This window comes from Notamacropus eugenii, chromosome 3, assembly GCF_028372415.1.
Source record: "Notamacropus eugenii isolate mMacEug1 chromosome 3, mMacEug1.pri_v2, whole genome shotgun sequence".
NCBI lineage: Eukaryota > Metazoa > Chordata > Mammalia > Diprotodontia > Macropodidae > Notamacropus > Notamacropus eugenii.
The window spans coordinates 6,269,434-6,285,819 of NC_092874.1; the positions used below are offsets into that span (position 1 = coordinate 6,269,434).

The 16,386-nt window shown below is 41.7% G+C and overlaps 1 long non-coding RNA gene across 2 annotated transcripts in view; it reads left to right on the forward strand.

Moving 5' to 3' along the window:
- Positions 1-1,180: 1,180 nt before the first annotated feature.
- Positions 1,181-16,386, forward strand: part of LOC140532384 (uncharacterized) — a 31,776-nt gene continuing 16,570 nt past the window's right edge. The window contains exons 1-4 of one of the 2 annotated variants that reach the window (XR_011976487.1): positions 1,181-1,363; positions 8,497-8,815; positions 10,115-10,200; positions 11,251-11,306. This is a non-coding gene — a long non-coding RNA (uncharacterized lncRNA). The remainder of the gene's footprint in view (positions 1,364-8,496; positions 8,816-10,114; positions 10,201-11,250; positions 11,307-16,386) is intronic. The other variant, XR_011976486.1, reaches the window with a different exon arrangement.

The window sequence follows — 16,386 nt, forward strand, 5'->3', positions numbered from 1 at the left end:
AATAGGGTTGGGGGGACTTGCTTCCTTTATGGATTACTGAAAAAGAAAAGAGAGTTTTCTAATCCATTGATTTTGGTGAAAACACTGGATATTTACTTAAGAGATCTGCATTTAAATACTGCCTTTGGAATTTATTAGATATCGAACCTGGTGAAAGTCATTTAACTTCTGTCTGTTTCAGTTTCCTCATCTGTACAATGGGAGATCTGTAAGGTTCAAATAAGATAATATAAGTAAAGTCTTTTCAAAGCTCAAATTACTGTTCAAATGTTCTTTACTACTACTTTCACTGTTATTATTTTATGGGAGGAAGGGAAGCAGGGGAGGGAGGGAGAGGGATTGAGAACAATTAGTAAGCATTGACTATATTCCAACTCAGTGCTAAGTGCCCCAGATACAAATACAAGCTAAAAGAAAAACTGCCCCCCTCCCTGGAGGAACTTAGAGTCTCATGGTGGAAGACAACAGCATGTGCATGTGTGTGCATGCATGTGTCCATATATGTATGTGCATGTGCACATGAGTGTGTATGCACATGTGTGTGCATATGTGTTTGGAGGGGAGGTCCCTGACAACCAGCAGGGGAGTGTACATGGCCTCAAATGGAGGTTCTAGGGAGAACTCAGCTGTTGGACGTGGGGATGGAGGGTCTTCTAGGGTTGAGAAGCCGGAAGAGTCAGGAACAATCACTGAAAAGACCAACATTTATTAAGCTCTTACTGTGTGTCAGACGCTGTGCTAAATGCCGGGGATACGAAAAGAGGTAGAATGCAGTCCTGGCCTCAAGGAGATTCTGATCTAACGGCACTCCAATGGAGCAGAAACTGAATTCATGACGACTGTCTCACACTCACCAGCAGCTCTGGAGGACAGAAGCTAAGGGATGACTAACAACAAGTTCTTAAGTGCTTATCATGTTTCGGACAGTGTTTTAGGTGCTGGGAATAAAATGAAAAAGAAAGAACCAGGCCCTGGCCTTGGGAAGATTATATTCCGCAACACAAACATAAATATTAACAGGCTACATTCAAGATAACTGCAGTATTAGTTGTGTGGGAAGGCACTGACTTCAAATGTCCTGGACTGATGTCCGATGGAGGGTCGAGTGGTTAAGTCAATGGTCTACGTTGGCCTCTATGACCCTACGGCCTCATCAGTGAGATCAATCTGCCCATTGTTACCCATCTCCCCCTCTGGGCATGTAGTTGTCCTCTGTGCTCCTTATCACAGGCTTACCTACCTAGAACTGGAAGAGACCTAGCTATCAAGTCCACATGCCCTCCCATTTCATGTCAGGAAGATGAGGGACCAAGGGTGGAATAGGACTTCAGAGGCTGTCTGGTCCAGTACCATTGTTTTACAGGTGAGCAAACAGGGCCAGAGAAAGGAGGTGATCTGGCAAAAGTCACATCTGAAGGAAGGGACAAACAGAGGATTTGACTGCAGGTGTTCCCCCTGCTACAGAGCCAGTGTTCTTGCTGCTGTGCCAGTCTGTCTTGTCATCTTTCTACAAACCCTCTCTGGGGTATGTAATCTATTAATGAAGAAACAGTTCTGAAGTGCCTGGCACTGGGATATGCACAGAGATGGGAGCCGACTCTTGCCCCCAAGGCACTGCCCTTCTTATTAGAGGAGGAAGTATATCTGGGAAACTTCAGCTGTGGCACACATAGTAGGTCAGATGGCAATCCCTGGGGTCCTGGAAGGCACCACATCAGCGAAGATGGGAAGGACAAGCTGAGGGGAGGGCAGTGGGGCAGAGGAGATGCAAAGGCTCAGTGGTCCTCCATATTTACCAGAAGGATTCTAGCTGATCACTGTCTGCTCATCCAAGGAGTGAGAGTGCTCTCCTATGTACCTACTTCTCATCAGACAGAGAGTGTGAGAGGTTCAGCCCATGACTATCATGAAGAAGCCTCAGGCTGGAGGATTGGAGCAGAGTTGGGACTTGAACTCTCTGCTGTAGGGGTTGGTATGAGGGTCAGTACTTTTTCCAGAAGTGGAAAGGGGAGGGAGGCATTGGCAAGAAGTTTGGGTGGAAGGTTCTCTCCCAGTATTTGCTCCTGATGGACTTTGGGAGATTCCCAATATTTTGTTTCTGTGTATCCCTGACCCTATCCGTTATCTTTTTCTCTCATCCTAAGACCCACACTCCCCCCCTCCCACCCCATCCTGCCTTTTTCTGGTCTGCCACATACATATTATCATAAACACAGCTTCTTACACTGAATCCATCCTTGGTAACACTTTGCTGACAAAGGTAAAATCTTAGTGCCTATAGCCTGCCAATAATTATAACTTTTCTTACTTCGGACATTTATTTGACTTGGTCACATGCCATAATTTCTGTTCTCTTTTGTGCTGTGAGAACATTTATTTGCACCAGGCACCTTAGGGAGCAGTATTTATTTTTTCAGGTTGTTTCTTTGCCCAGCATTCAGTGACTTCTCCACTGATATCACCCTCTGATCCCTCCAGGTTTGGTGGAGGGTCCGCAGAGTTCATGGAAGGACTCTTGTGAAACTTGAGCTCCAGAAGGGTTTTGGAAGCCCGTTGAGTTCCCAGGACCTCATGTGTCTGCTAATGGACTTGTCTTCTAAGGACTCCAGCCAGGTTCAGAGAGGGTTATCCTCCTGAGTTTGGCTCCCCTGAGAGAAATTTTCTTTCAGTCCCAGGCACTCTGGAACACTAGCTACTGAGGCATTGAGAGCTTTAATTCTGTATTGTTGAAGAGAGATCCCAGAAGTGGAAATCTTAAATTTTTGAAAGGGAGAAGTTACAAAGACTCAAACTTAAGCTTGATCAAGAAAACAAACAAAACTCAAAATCTTCTGAATAATTAATTAGTTCTGTCCAAATATAGAATGAATTTACTCAGGAGTCCATGGTCTCCCCCTCATTGGAGGTCCAGAGTCAGAAGGCACCTCTAAGGTACTCTAGTCCAAGCCCCTAATTTTCTAGGTGAGGAAACAGAGGTCAAGAAGGCGAGGGCTTTCATCTGATCTGTTGCAGATGGGCCCTCTCCAGTTGCTTCCTCTCTGAGCCCCTTTGACTATTCAATTCAACATAAACAGTACCGAATGATCTTCTGGTGTTTGAGGAGCTGCTAGGTAGAAGAAAACCTAGACTTGGTCTGCTTTGCCCCAGATGGTAGAACTCGGAGTGATGGGTGGGGATGAGGAGGAATATTTATGCTCAATTCAAAGAAAACAATGTTCTCTTAGAATGAAGCCAAAATGCAATGGTTTGCCTTGGGAGTGTTATATTAACTTGGAAGTCAGTAAAAGGTTGCATGCCCTTTTGTTGTGTGGATTGCAGGGTAGATTCCTCTTGAGGTAAGGGTTAGACTAGATGACCGTTGGGATGCTTTCCAGTTCTGAGACTCTAAGACCCTGGGAAATCAAACAAGCAATCCTAAGCAGTCACTAAATGACCTATTGTGTTGTGGCAGTCACTGAACTCTTTGACCTTTAAGCCTCCCTCCAAACCTGAGTCTTTGACCCTTAAACCTTTTGTTGTTGCTCCTACATTTGACTCAATTAAGCAGGGACTTACTTTGGGGATGATTCCCCAATAGTCATATTGATTAAATGAATATCTATTGAACATCTACAGAGGTTAGGGTATCTACATAGGCCCTGCCAGAGACATTCATCAAGGCTTTATTAAACAAAGAAATGTAAGTTAAAAGTCCTTGATCACAAGAACTGAGTTGCCTAGTAAGGGAGATAAGACTGATGTGGAAAAACCATAGGACAAGGCCAGCCATGATGAAGTCCAAGAAGCTCTCTTGGCTACCACTCCTCCTTAGCTTCCTCTCTTCTGACCATATCACTTCTGAAAAGCCTTGTCATAAAGATAGGCATGAGGGACCAAAACACACCATGGAGAACACTTGACATGTTTCATAATAGACAGGTAGGGTCAGGAGAAAGACAAAAGGGATGGGATGATAGTAAGAGCTTTTAATTTAGCTTATCTTAAAAGGGATAAAGTGTCTGTACAATTCCTTCATTAAGCATACTGGCTCTTGGGGGAGATCTCACAGATATCAGGAGCCTCTGCTCCAGGCCAGTCCGCTGGGGCCCCACACTTTGATCAGGTGTTGACTCTCTCTCTCTCAGGTCATTTCAGGCTGAGAATAGTGAACCAGCTATTATATATAGATAGTGGAAAAGCCTCTGGAGTCATTTGTAGCTGATAAGGAAGAATGTTGTACGTGTTTTCAGTTTTCACCCTTCACAGTCCATTTTCTTCTAAAATGCATGAAAAAGGGAAGAAGAAACTTGATGTCTGGTGTCTCCGAGCATTCACCCACAAGGGAGGCAGCAGTCTCCTGAACCTGCCCAGGGCCGGGATCTCTATAACAATATTTTAGTCCAGGGACCTCTTTCCTCTCTGATTGCCATTTCATTCATCCCAATGGACCCAAATGCAAAAATGGCTAGTTAGAGCTCTGACTGCCTCCAGGGCACAAAGGACTCCAGGCACTGTGAGGTGGGGAGGGATTGGAATGGAGAGACAAGTTAGATGCAGCTCCTACCCTCAAGGCACTGACAATATATTGAAAAGATGATATAGGTCTACAAACAATGACAGTGCAATGCCAACCAAGCACAAATGCCACCAGGGATAGAAAGACAGGGCACAGCCAGATCTTAAGTCATGAGAGATAGTGTGATCCAATGGACAGAGAGTTGGTTGGACTTTAAACAGGACACAAATTCTCAATGAGATATTTAGAAGCTAAGTAACCATGGTCACATCCCTTCACATGTACGTGCCTCACTTTCCTCACCTGTACAAATAAGCTCTGTAGCACCCCTTTCACAGGGCTCTTTGGAGATCAGTCAAATGAGATCATAAATATTAAACATACTTGGTAAATGCCAGTCATTCTCATTTGTCTCTCTGACTGTTCCTCAGGCACTAATTTTATGCCTCTGTTCTACTTGCTGACCATAAGATTGTGTCCAACATTTCACTTTTCTGAACCTCAATCTTCTTGACTGTAAAATGGGAATGTCTACAATAACTCCATAGAATTGTATTGAGGGAAGCTGGCTCGGAGAGTATTCTAGTTACATGGTTGAGAAGTCCCCATGCTTTTTCCTTTCTATGTGTCCCCAGCACTTGGTTCAGTGCCTGGTATACAATAAGCACTTACTAAATGCTTGTTGACTAACCCTTAGGTTGGTAGCATTTGCAGGTTGCACATTTCTATAGATTTGAAGGAAGATTCCTGACTTCTGAATCACTTTTGTAAAAAACATACATCTTGGAATGGAATCAAGGTTTTCCCTTAGAAAGAAGTCTGCTCTGTGGATCATGAGCATAGTGTTCAAGCAGACTTCCCTGGGGGCTTAGTTATTGCTGCAGAAGCAAGGAGGCAGCTGGTGATGGAGACTGTGCTGCATAGAAAGGCCACAAACCAGGGAGAAACCTTTTCTATTCCGTAATCGCTCTCCTACCCTATACTTACTTAGACATTGGCATGAAACAATTAAGAGAATAATCTGGCACCATATTTTCTAATGGGAGCATGGCGACTCCATTAAGAAATAAGAGCCCCATGGACTCGGTGGATTGTGAAAAGACTCCCCCATTTCTTCACAGTCAGACTGTGCTTGCCTTTCCCATCACCCTCAACTTAGTCCAGAGCAATACATGTGTGGAGCTCTGATTACCTTGAACTACAGGAAGCTGGTTGGTAAATACTGGTTTCATAGCTTCAGAGTCTTGTGCTTCCTGTGGGATTGTCAAGTAGAGGAGTAAGGCACCTTCAGGGCATACAGGCTTCTGCTTTATTCACTATAACGAAGGGAAGAAGATTCTGTCTGCCCTAGCATAAAGACGGAACATTTGATGATGGTGGTGGGATGATTATTAAACACTTATTTTTCTTGGAAGTCATCAGGGGAAGTCACACAGAGCTGGGTTTAAGAGGCCTTGGCCTTAGGGAAGACAAACACTGTCTTGTTGTCAGGGAAAACAGAGGATTGGGCCTGTGCAACAGAAGGGAAGGGCTGGTCTAATGACTTAGGGTAATGCAGACACACCAGCTAGATAGTTCATCCAAAAGAAAATTGACTTTAAATACTGGTGCTCCAGTTTCACTCTCTTCCTATACACATCGGTTAGATTAGCATCAATTCTCCATAGACATGATTGGATACAAGCTATGAAGGTATTTAACCAGCAGCACCTCAGAACTAAAGCTCTAGGCTCACATGGACTGACTACAATAAGGGAATTTTCTTCGACCAAATATCTTTTGTTTATCTTTGTTCCTATTCAAGGGTTCAGGCCTTTGAAACATTCAAATTTACTTCATTTCTAGATCTTCCCTAGATATTTTCAGTTCCTTTGCAAGTGCCAGGGTAACAACATATGAAATGTAGAGCAAGTTTATTAGGCATGAAATGGAATACAGAATTCTTAGCTTATCGTGAATTTTTGGTATTATTTTAATTTGCAGTTTCAGCCTTTGTTCTTAGGCACCTGCTCCTCAAGTCTTGCTTTGCTTGGGTTGCCAGTGCAAGAATCTCTGGAGTCTCCTATACTGAGCCTTTCTGTTTTTCTTTTTCTAATGAATTTATGCCTTTGTTGATGGATTAAAAAAAAAAAATCCCTCTAGTGGGCTCAGCTCCTTTGCTATGTACATAGAGCGCTGTCCTGGGGTTTAGTGCTGAACCCCCAGAGAAGTAAGCAATTGGTGGCTGCCTCTGGTAAGCCCCAGGAACTTATATATTCTTTCCAAAATGGTAGACTTGAATTGGGAAAAGAAAGTCAGATGCTACAGAATCCTTCCTCTGCCCCAGAACTACACGGTCCGCATGATTCACTTTTAGTAGAGTTGGGTAACTGAATGTCTTTGTTCTTACATAAGCCTCAAGACGCAGGCAGTTGACCCTCCCCCCCCCCCATATAGTCAAGCCTTTTCAGGTAAGAATTTCCCCTCCCCAAAGTCTCAGCTCTTTCTTTTCTACCTTTTGACTATTATCGTTATCCCCTTCACAGCTTCCTCCAAATAATCACTAGAGGTGGGCCATGAAAATTACCCTAAGTTCAAACCACTAGAAAAACTTGAGGGAGGGAAAATTGTGACAGAAATAACAAATTCTCTTGCTCCCATCAGCACTAAGGTTGGGCAACACCCTTGGAAAGTATGGTTTTTCACTCTAGCTGTGCAGGAGGCAGCATCGAGGAACACATTGCACAAATATGAAGCCGAGTTCCTACTTGGTGGGGTAGGGGTAGAGATAGAATGACTCTTAATCAGCAGACAGGATTCTGAGCATGATACTGGATGCCTGTATAAAAGGCTTAACGAATGGGTTCAATATAATGAGAACAGTCTCCTCAAGGGAGGTAGAATGATGGGCATGAATATGAATGAAATTCTAGAGACTGTGGAGAATTGACCTCCTTTGGGGAAGATCTTTCCTTGTCTCCTGGTCTCATCTGAGAACTTAATTCTAGCCAAATAGTTCATTTATACTAATTTTGACTTTATTACAGTATCATCTATAGAATTTCTTGAGTTTCTGTTTACTCTTTTGCTTAAATAAATGAATTGACTCACTATTGTGATGGTCTTTGAGTAATTAGCCTTTGGTGGAGAAGAACCAAGCTGGTGAGCATAAGGTATCCTCTCTCTTCAAAGCCATCAGAGAAGTGATTTTGTTCTGAGCCTCTCTTAGCTTTAGAGCAGTGATGTTTGAGGAGGGGCAGAGAGATAGAATCAAGTCTGATACTCTTTCTTGGAGACTAGAGGAGAGATTGCTCAGACTCACCTGTCCCAGAGCTTACCTGCCCCTCCCCGCAACAGTAAGCTATTTGTATAGACCCAGACCTCCTTCAGATCCCTGATGGGTGAGATAAACCACATAACCTCTCTGTGCACGTGAACTATGAGCACCTTTCTACATTCAGACCACCCACACACATGATCTTACATTTGGGCACACACCTTAGAGATGCTATGACTGTTCACCACCCTGCCTCTCCATCCCCCACCATTTAGGAGTCTTTAGAATAAAGAAGAAATAAGGCATGAAGTGTGGAGCTTTAAACCATTTTCTCTTCCAATGGAGGATTCAGAGTAACAAACAGGATATTTCCATGAAACCTCTCATATTTTTTTTTAAAGCATTACCATATGTGATTTAATAATAAAAAACAAGCCCTCACTAATCACCTAATCTTTGCAGGTTCTTTCCTAGACACAGGGAATACAAAGGCAAAAGTCAGTTTTTACCCTCAAGGTGACAGAAGTATCCAAATATGTGACAAATAAGAATGTATGTGTGTCCAGATGTGTCTAGGGATTTGCCCATGCATATGAGTGGATGGGTAGCAGATGTCTCAGGCAGACTTCTGCACTTTCTTCTCTGTGTTCCCAGCATCCTTTGGGAAGGAGGAAGACTCTTACTGAACACTTACATTTACTTTATGTTAGACTTACCTGTCTCCATATCTTTTCTCTCGTGTCAGACTCAAGACTCCATGAAAGCAGGAACTCTGTTGGTCCCTTATTGCATAGTTACATCAAGGAGAACATAGAAAAGCTGCAGCTATATTTCTTGATTGACTGAAAGACCAAATGGTCATAGATTTAGAGATGGATCTTAGAAGTCAACTAATCCAATCTTTCATTTTTACAAATGAGGAAACTGAGTCCAAGAGAGTGACTTGCCTAAAGTAGTAGGAGACCAACCTGGAAGTCGAACCCAAGTCTTCTTACTTCCAAATCAACAAGGATCTTGAAAGGATGATGGAAATCGACAGGAGACAGCTCAAAGGTGACACTTTGGTATGCTTTATATTAAGCTGAACAACAAGTTTTAAAACATTTTTTTATGATGCCTGGAGGAAAGGATGAATGCCTGCTGTGCTCAGGCAATGAAGTTATTCTAGGCCACATGTTTTCCAAGGAGTAATCTTTTATTGCGATCCCCATCTGGCTGGAATGAGTGCCAGGCTTTAACTATAACACTAACATGCAGCATACCAGTGACTGGTGCCCCAAACAGGATTTCATTATCTGAAGGGGAAATGAACTTTTTTATCCACTTGCTTCTGTGAGAGGATGGGATAAAACGTTCTCACAGCTGCCAGACAAAGAATGGCTGTGTTTAAAGAGTGGTTCGAAGCCCAAATGTTGATTATCTGAATGAAGGAATTTAATTAAGTTTTCGAAAGAACAGGATCCTGCTGACATCACTGATTGGCAAAACGAAGCTGAGTAATGCAGTATTTAATGTGGCAATATTCCTCCCTTAATGATGCCATTATTAGAATTTGGCCACTCTCCTGGATTAGGCACAATAACTTGGCATGCCCTTAATAGTTTTGCAATGGCAGAGATGGAGCTTGGGGGTGTGAAAGCCACTCTGCTGAGAACATCTTTGGGAGCAGACACAAGACATTCACTCCTCTTTTCCTCATGCCTCCTTCTTTATGGAGATGATTGGAATTCCTTATCTGGGATAGTCAGAAAATTACAGGCAGATGAGCCTGGTATCTCTAAATGCTTTGCCAACACAAGACTACCATCATTTCTAATAAAAAATCAAGATCTAAAATGACATTACATCTACCCAGCCATTCAATCTGCTCTATTATGGCTGCAGAGCATTTTTCTATCATGAATCAGTCCATCTAGCCTCTTGGCAAGATAAAGATTGTTATCCACTATTCTTCCTTTTAATTAAATGTTATTTTATGGTGATAACTTTGTGATGTGCTGTGTGTGTGTGTGTGTGTGTGTGTGTATGTATGTATGTATGTGTGTGTAAGGACATACCTGCACTGTATCAAATACAGAGGTAATAAGAGGAGGGTGTTATATTTTCCCTTTCTTGTTATAAATAATATCATTTCAGAATAAGTCTCTGTGTATCTGTAAATGGACAGCCCCATGGAACTATACGTTTTGTCGTTTTTTTTCTTGTTTGTATAGGTCTGGACCTAGAAGTAACTTAAAAAAAAAACACCTAATTTAACTCTTTCATTTTACAGCTGAGGAAACTGAGGTTAAGTGACTTGCACAAGGTCACCCAAAGTGCTTGAAGTCCAAAGTTAGGAGTCTTTCTATTGTGCTCCATTGCAGAAGCAGCCTCAGATCCCCCAGGCCCACCTCAGACGTTAGAAAATCTCTATATCTCCTACTTTGAAGACACAGCCAACTTCCCCCAGGTTAGTGACTGGCCAGCTGGGAAACCAAAATGACCCTGTGTTTTCTCTATAATTTAAGTGCCTATTGGGTAATAACTGGTGTTTAGAAGGCCCCTTACCCCATAGGAATGCACCTCTCTATGTGACCACTGTTGCTCCTCCTTGTCTAGACTTGTAACTTAATGCACAGTATACACTTTCTTCTGGCTTTTATTTTAAAATTTAATATAATTCTCTGTTACAATGATTGACTTGTCTGAACCCTAGATTGTCATATAGTGACCCCCTCTGCTCCCTATGGTTCTCTGCTGTTCCGCTACAGTGAATCTTAGAGGAAAAGTTCTGCATGCAGTCACAATCACTCTAAACCCTGAGTTAGGAAAATTCCTATCTTTAGACAGGGGTTGGGCTCTCTGCTTAATTTAATTTAATTGGCATAGTGGATAGGATGCCAGGTCTGGAGTCGGGGACACCTGAGTTCAAATTCTGCCTCACTTACTAGCTGTGTGACCTTGGGCCAGTCGCTTAACCTCCTTCACTTTCAATTTTCTTATCTGTAAAATGGGGATAATAATAGGACTTCTCTCAAAAGGTTGTTGTAAAGATCAAATGAGAGAATAATTGGAAAGCATTTAGCATAGGGCCTAGCACATGGTAAGGGATATATAAATATTAGCTGTTGTTATTATATAGCTTGAGTTACCTGCTGTCTTCTTTGTGGTTGAAGAAAATATCAATTTTGGAGAAATATTTAGGGAACAAAGTAGGGGATTATAGTACACACACACACACACACACACACACACACACACACACACACACACACACACTAAAGGGGAAATTGGGGAAAGAGCTGACCTTTCCTCAGGACTTCTTTCCACTGAGGTCTTGTACTGCCATACATACCAGCTGAGCCAAAGACCTTCCCCTTATACCTCCATTCTCTGTCACAGCTCAGCAATCTGTTTGCTCCTTGCAGGCATACTGGAAGGCCATGCTTGTTCCAACCTTTCAGATCCTCACCCTCCAAATCCTTCTGAAATAGTTTTTTCTTTTATACTGATTTCTTAGGTTAAGACCAAGTCTCTCCATATAACGACTTGAATCAAGAAAGCTCTCACCCAAAGGTAATTAGCTTTAAGTGGGTGGGATAACCAATTGAGGTCATCCTTTACTTGCAGCAATAAAGTGTGTTTTCTTGCTTGGACAAAAAGCTAAGAACATTGTGGAACTAATTTTCTGGAGGCATTGGTTGTAATTGGGAGTAAGGGGGGTGGAATGATGGGCCATGACTGAATTAGGTCAAAAGACCTACATTTGGATCTGTCTATTTTTGAGGAAAGGTACACGGTGGAACATGAGATGCAATCACTTGGTGATTAGGAGAATTGTGTGATTCCGTAGTTCAAGGAGGATGGAAGTGGGGGACATAGCCTCTTCTCTTTATAGATACACCTACAGAAATGGAAAGACAGCCTGCTCAATGGGACATCCAATAAATTAAGTCTGTAGTAACAAGGAGACATACAAAACATGTAGGACTGGTTGATGTGTGCCCTATATTTCTTTCCTGCTTAGTTTCCCTGGGTAATATTTTAATTAACTGACACCATATTTCTTTCTAGCTGTTTGGAATCAGAGATGGGGCAAGATATACAATAACCCCATTCTTCCCTCATTTGCCTCTAGCCAGGACAGTAGGTCTCAGGAAAGAGTGGTTCCCAGAAGGTACAGATTGAGGCAGATTTCAGTGTAAGAGGGCAGATACCCTTGATTCAAAACTGTAGCACTCCAGGAGTCACAGAGAAAGAGCTGAGACATCTTTTAGTTTATTCATGGGGACCCACAAGTTAAAAAAAAGAGAGAGACTCCTTTCTTCATAAAAGGTCTCTGTCTTTGTGAACCTTCAGAGATGAGAGCTCCTGGATAGTAGAAGATCTCGTTTCCCCCTTTGGGGAAAAACAAACAGGCCAGGATGATAGCAGGAGGACCAGCTGGACCTGCAGACATGGTTAATGTAGTAGTAAGACCAAAGTCTTTGAGGCTTTTTCTTGAATTGTCTCCCTCCCCTCCACCCCATGATTTAACCAAAAGGGAGGCTTCTCTCTACTCACACATTCTTCCTTCCTCCCCTTTTCCCCCTTTTCTCCTCTTCCCCTTTTCTCTCCCTTTCTTCAATCACTTATTGACTATGAAAGCCACACCCTCCCTTGCATCTAAGAAGGCAGAGCTCTTTCTATCCTGTCTCTCTTTCTTTCCACTGTGCTAGAGGATGAGAAATCTATCTCTGCCTTGATCCTCAATTTTTCTGAATGGGACAAGGAACACTTCCTATATGTTTTCTGCCACCTCAGTGACTATTGGCCCCACAGGGCCTAGGAAAGGTATTGGTAGGTTTTCATTAATCATATTCTTTTCAAGCGTTTTTGCACATCACGTTTTTTAAAGATCATTGTTAGAAATTCTCCTTTCACAATTTAGGTGATTTTCCTAAAATAGAATTTGCTTGTTGATACTGAGCTGGTAATTACCATGTATTTCCTTTCACCCTTTTGCATCTTTTATAGATAACAGTCATTTAATAATTAAGATCTAATTTCCCTAACTCCCCCACCAACTTACATAAAAATTATAGGAATTCTGAAAAATGCTTCCAGTTGTTTCCCCCAGAATATTGGCACACTGTGGCCAGTGGGTGTTTCCTTTGGTATCTGATACCGCGGGGCATAAACTGGTGGACATCTTACAAGGGCAACCTATGAGAACCTTGAATGAAAGCAACTTCTTAGATCAGTATTAAGAGTAGGAAAATCACCTGGGCATTTTAAGTTTGGCTTGGCATTAGTTTGGCATCAGTTGCAGTATTTAGGAAGAAAGTCATGCTATTAGCTTTTCTCACTTTAGAATCACTGGGCATATGTTCAATTTAAAACATATTTTTGAGTTTAAATTTGGCATCGATGGAACATTGGGCTGAAAATAGAGATGACTTATGAATCTTACCTTCTTGAGGCCACGCCAAGAGGCCTCATGCATGGTCTATGTTCTTTGCTGTTCACAACCTCCTTCTTCCTTCACATTTTGTACTCCCCAATGTTTCTCTCTATTTTGGGATCTGCATTGCTAACGAGCCCCATTCTGCATCCTTTACTTTCCTCATGAGCCAAGAGCATTGCCCAACTTAGCAACAAATGAGCCTGTGCAAGGTAAGATTTCCATGAGGTTCTTGCCATCATAAGTTCCTTTCAACAACTTGGGCATTTAAGAGTTTGTTTCAAAAGTATACTCTCATCGTCCTACAAGAGCAAGGCCTTTTTTTCTTTGTTTGTTTGTTTTTGTCTTTGTATCTTCAGCAACTCTCTTGGTGCCCTCTGCATAGTAGGTATTTAATGGGTGCTTGTTGAGCTGAATTGAACTTCATTGTTGCACTATCCTCTTGTCACCTTCATGATTCTTCACCTTGAAGCTTTGGGCAGTGAACATTTAAGCTATTAAGGCATTACCTGAGGATAGATCATATATTTCTAAGTATAAACATACAACTGAACAGTTCAGTCCATGGTGCCCCTCCACACCTCCTCATCCTTGGTGATTTCTGTCTTTTACTTTATATCAGCTCCCCTGGCACATTGGTCCTCTGTGCCAAGGTCTTTCTTTGTCTCTGTTGACACCTTGAACATAATATCATAATGCCCATGTGGTCCATCCACTGTTTTACATTCCTGTGATATGAGTGGCCTACATCCATTTATTTTTCATTTTTAACACAGTTCAATTCCAACTTTTGTTCAGGTGATACTTCTTTCAAAACATTTACAAGATAGATCACAAACAATTTTTTTTAACATTAACTAACTGAGACACAAGTAATAACTATGTAGGCTAACTTCATAAGCCCTTGACCTAATTGTCTCCACATTATTACTAAGAATTAAAGGACTCTGACTTGTTGTTGGTCTAAAGTCCTAAACCTAATAACTTAATTCTAAAGTTAACCTTGGATGTTCCCCTACCAACAATATATAATTTAATAGATCTGGTATTAAGTTTACAAATCTTTTGACTGTAGGAAATTGCCACTAAGAGTAGGGACATTTCAGGGAAACAATACCTCCCCAACTTCATATCAATTCCAGGCCAGGAGTAGATTGTCCACTTGCTTTCATTCAGGCTTAAAGTCTGCCAGGTGTCAGTGGGGAAATTGAGTCAGGAGAATTCTACCTCAGCCCAGACTGAAAAGCCACTGTCCCACCCTTCCCATGAGATCACCTTTTTCAGTTCATACCAGCATCTCACAGGCTTACTGGCATCATGGTTTGGAAGCTCAGATCGCTTTTCTTGCTACCCGTACCTGGAGTTAGACTCAGAAGAACAGTCAGTTAACAGTCCCATAACATCTTAAAATAGCAAGTTCCAATAACCATGTTTCAGATATGACTATAACTTCACATTAGCTAAGGAACATCTATTGAGGCAGGTCTTACATGGCTTACATGCCTCTCTGTACATGTTCTAGTTCCTGATTAATTAACAATTATAAAATCAAATTTACCATTAAAACCTTAACTTTTCCATCAATGCCAAATTTTCCTCGAAGTTACCTGCCTCTAGGAAACTTAGACTAAAATTATTTTCCCCAAACTAAAGTTGTCTCTGATTTAATCTCAGTAATTAATTCAGTCAATTATTTTAATACTAATTACTCTTACATCACTTTGTAACATGTCCAATTTTTCTCCCGATCTCTCCCCTTCTCCTATACTGACCTTTTGAGCTATCTTTGTCACTTGTGGATTGAGGTATCTGGAACCCTCCCTGCTGGGGATTCTGCCCCGGAGGCCTGTTCTAGTCCTGTTCCTCCTCGTGCTACATGACCAGGGCTGAGCTCCACTGTGCTCAGTGTCCTGTGAGATAGACCTTTCCTGTTGGCCTTCCAGGTTACCTTTGGCTGAAAACCTCTTTCGCTTTGTCGTTCTGTGGCTTCTGCTGCTCTAGAATTTGTTGAAAGTAATTTTAAGGGTATTTTGTGGCCTGTGGGGGAAGCACTAGAGTATATGCATCATTCTACTCCACCATCTTGGCTCCACCTCCCTGCCTACATCTATTTTTGATAAGATCTTTTAAACTACTTAGCATTCGTAAGGGACCATAGACTGAAAGCAGAAGGGATTTTGAAGATTACTATATCCAAGTTCCTTATTTTATAGATGAGGAAACTGAGGCTCATAGAATTTAAGGAAATTGACTGAGGCCACACAAGTAACAAGCAGCATAGCCAAGATTCCAAACCAGCCTCACTGATTCCATTGCTCCTGGGCACAGATAATCCATAATAATCTGCTACCCCCAATGCACATCTCTGTTGCTCTGTGGCTAATGCTTTCCTTGCCTCTTTCATTAGAATGTAAGCTCCTTGAGATGAGAGGTTATGTTATGAATTATATTTATATTCCCAACTCCAAGGATAGTTCCTGGCACATAGTAGGTGCTTAATAAAGACTTGTTGATTGGTATCTTGATTCTTCCAATGTTATATTTTTCCATGAATTGAAGCTAGGAGAACATCTATGTTAAAATAATGGAGCTGCAGAAAATCAAGCACTATGGAGTCATTGAAAGACCTGAAATCTGCACAATCAATCCCACTGTGAAGTCTTCTTGCTGCTTATTCCTGGGCTCATATTATAGTATAGTGAAAAGAGCCTTTATCTAGGACTTAGGAGAATTGAAGAACATAAAAAGCTGGGAAATATGAAGAACTGGGGAACATGGAGAACTGGGGAATGTAGACAAATGGGGAACATGGAGAACTGGGGAATGTAGAGAACTGGAGAATGTAAAGAACTGGGGAACATGGAGAATTGGAAACATGGGGAACTGGGAAATGTGAAGAATTGAGAAACATGGAGAAATGAGAAACATGATTAACTCGGGCCAAATCTCTTCAACACTTTGTGACCCAATCGTGAATTTGTATAAACAGTATTTTGGAGCATAATCGAATTAAATCATGTGGTCATTAAGTAGATGCCCCATCTTTTTTAGAGGTATTTTACTGTCTTTGTAAATTTATTCTTAGAGATTACTTTCTTCAGTTTCACTTGGTTTCTAGGATTGTTAGCAGTGCACAGTCATCATAAGATTGTAGACTCCTACTCCAATTCATTGGCTACTATACCATTACTTCTTTTACATTATTACATCATT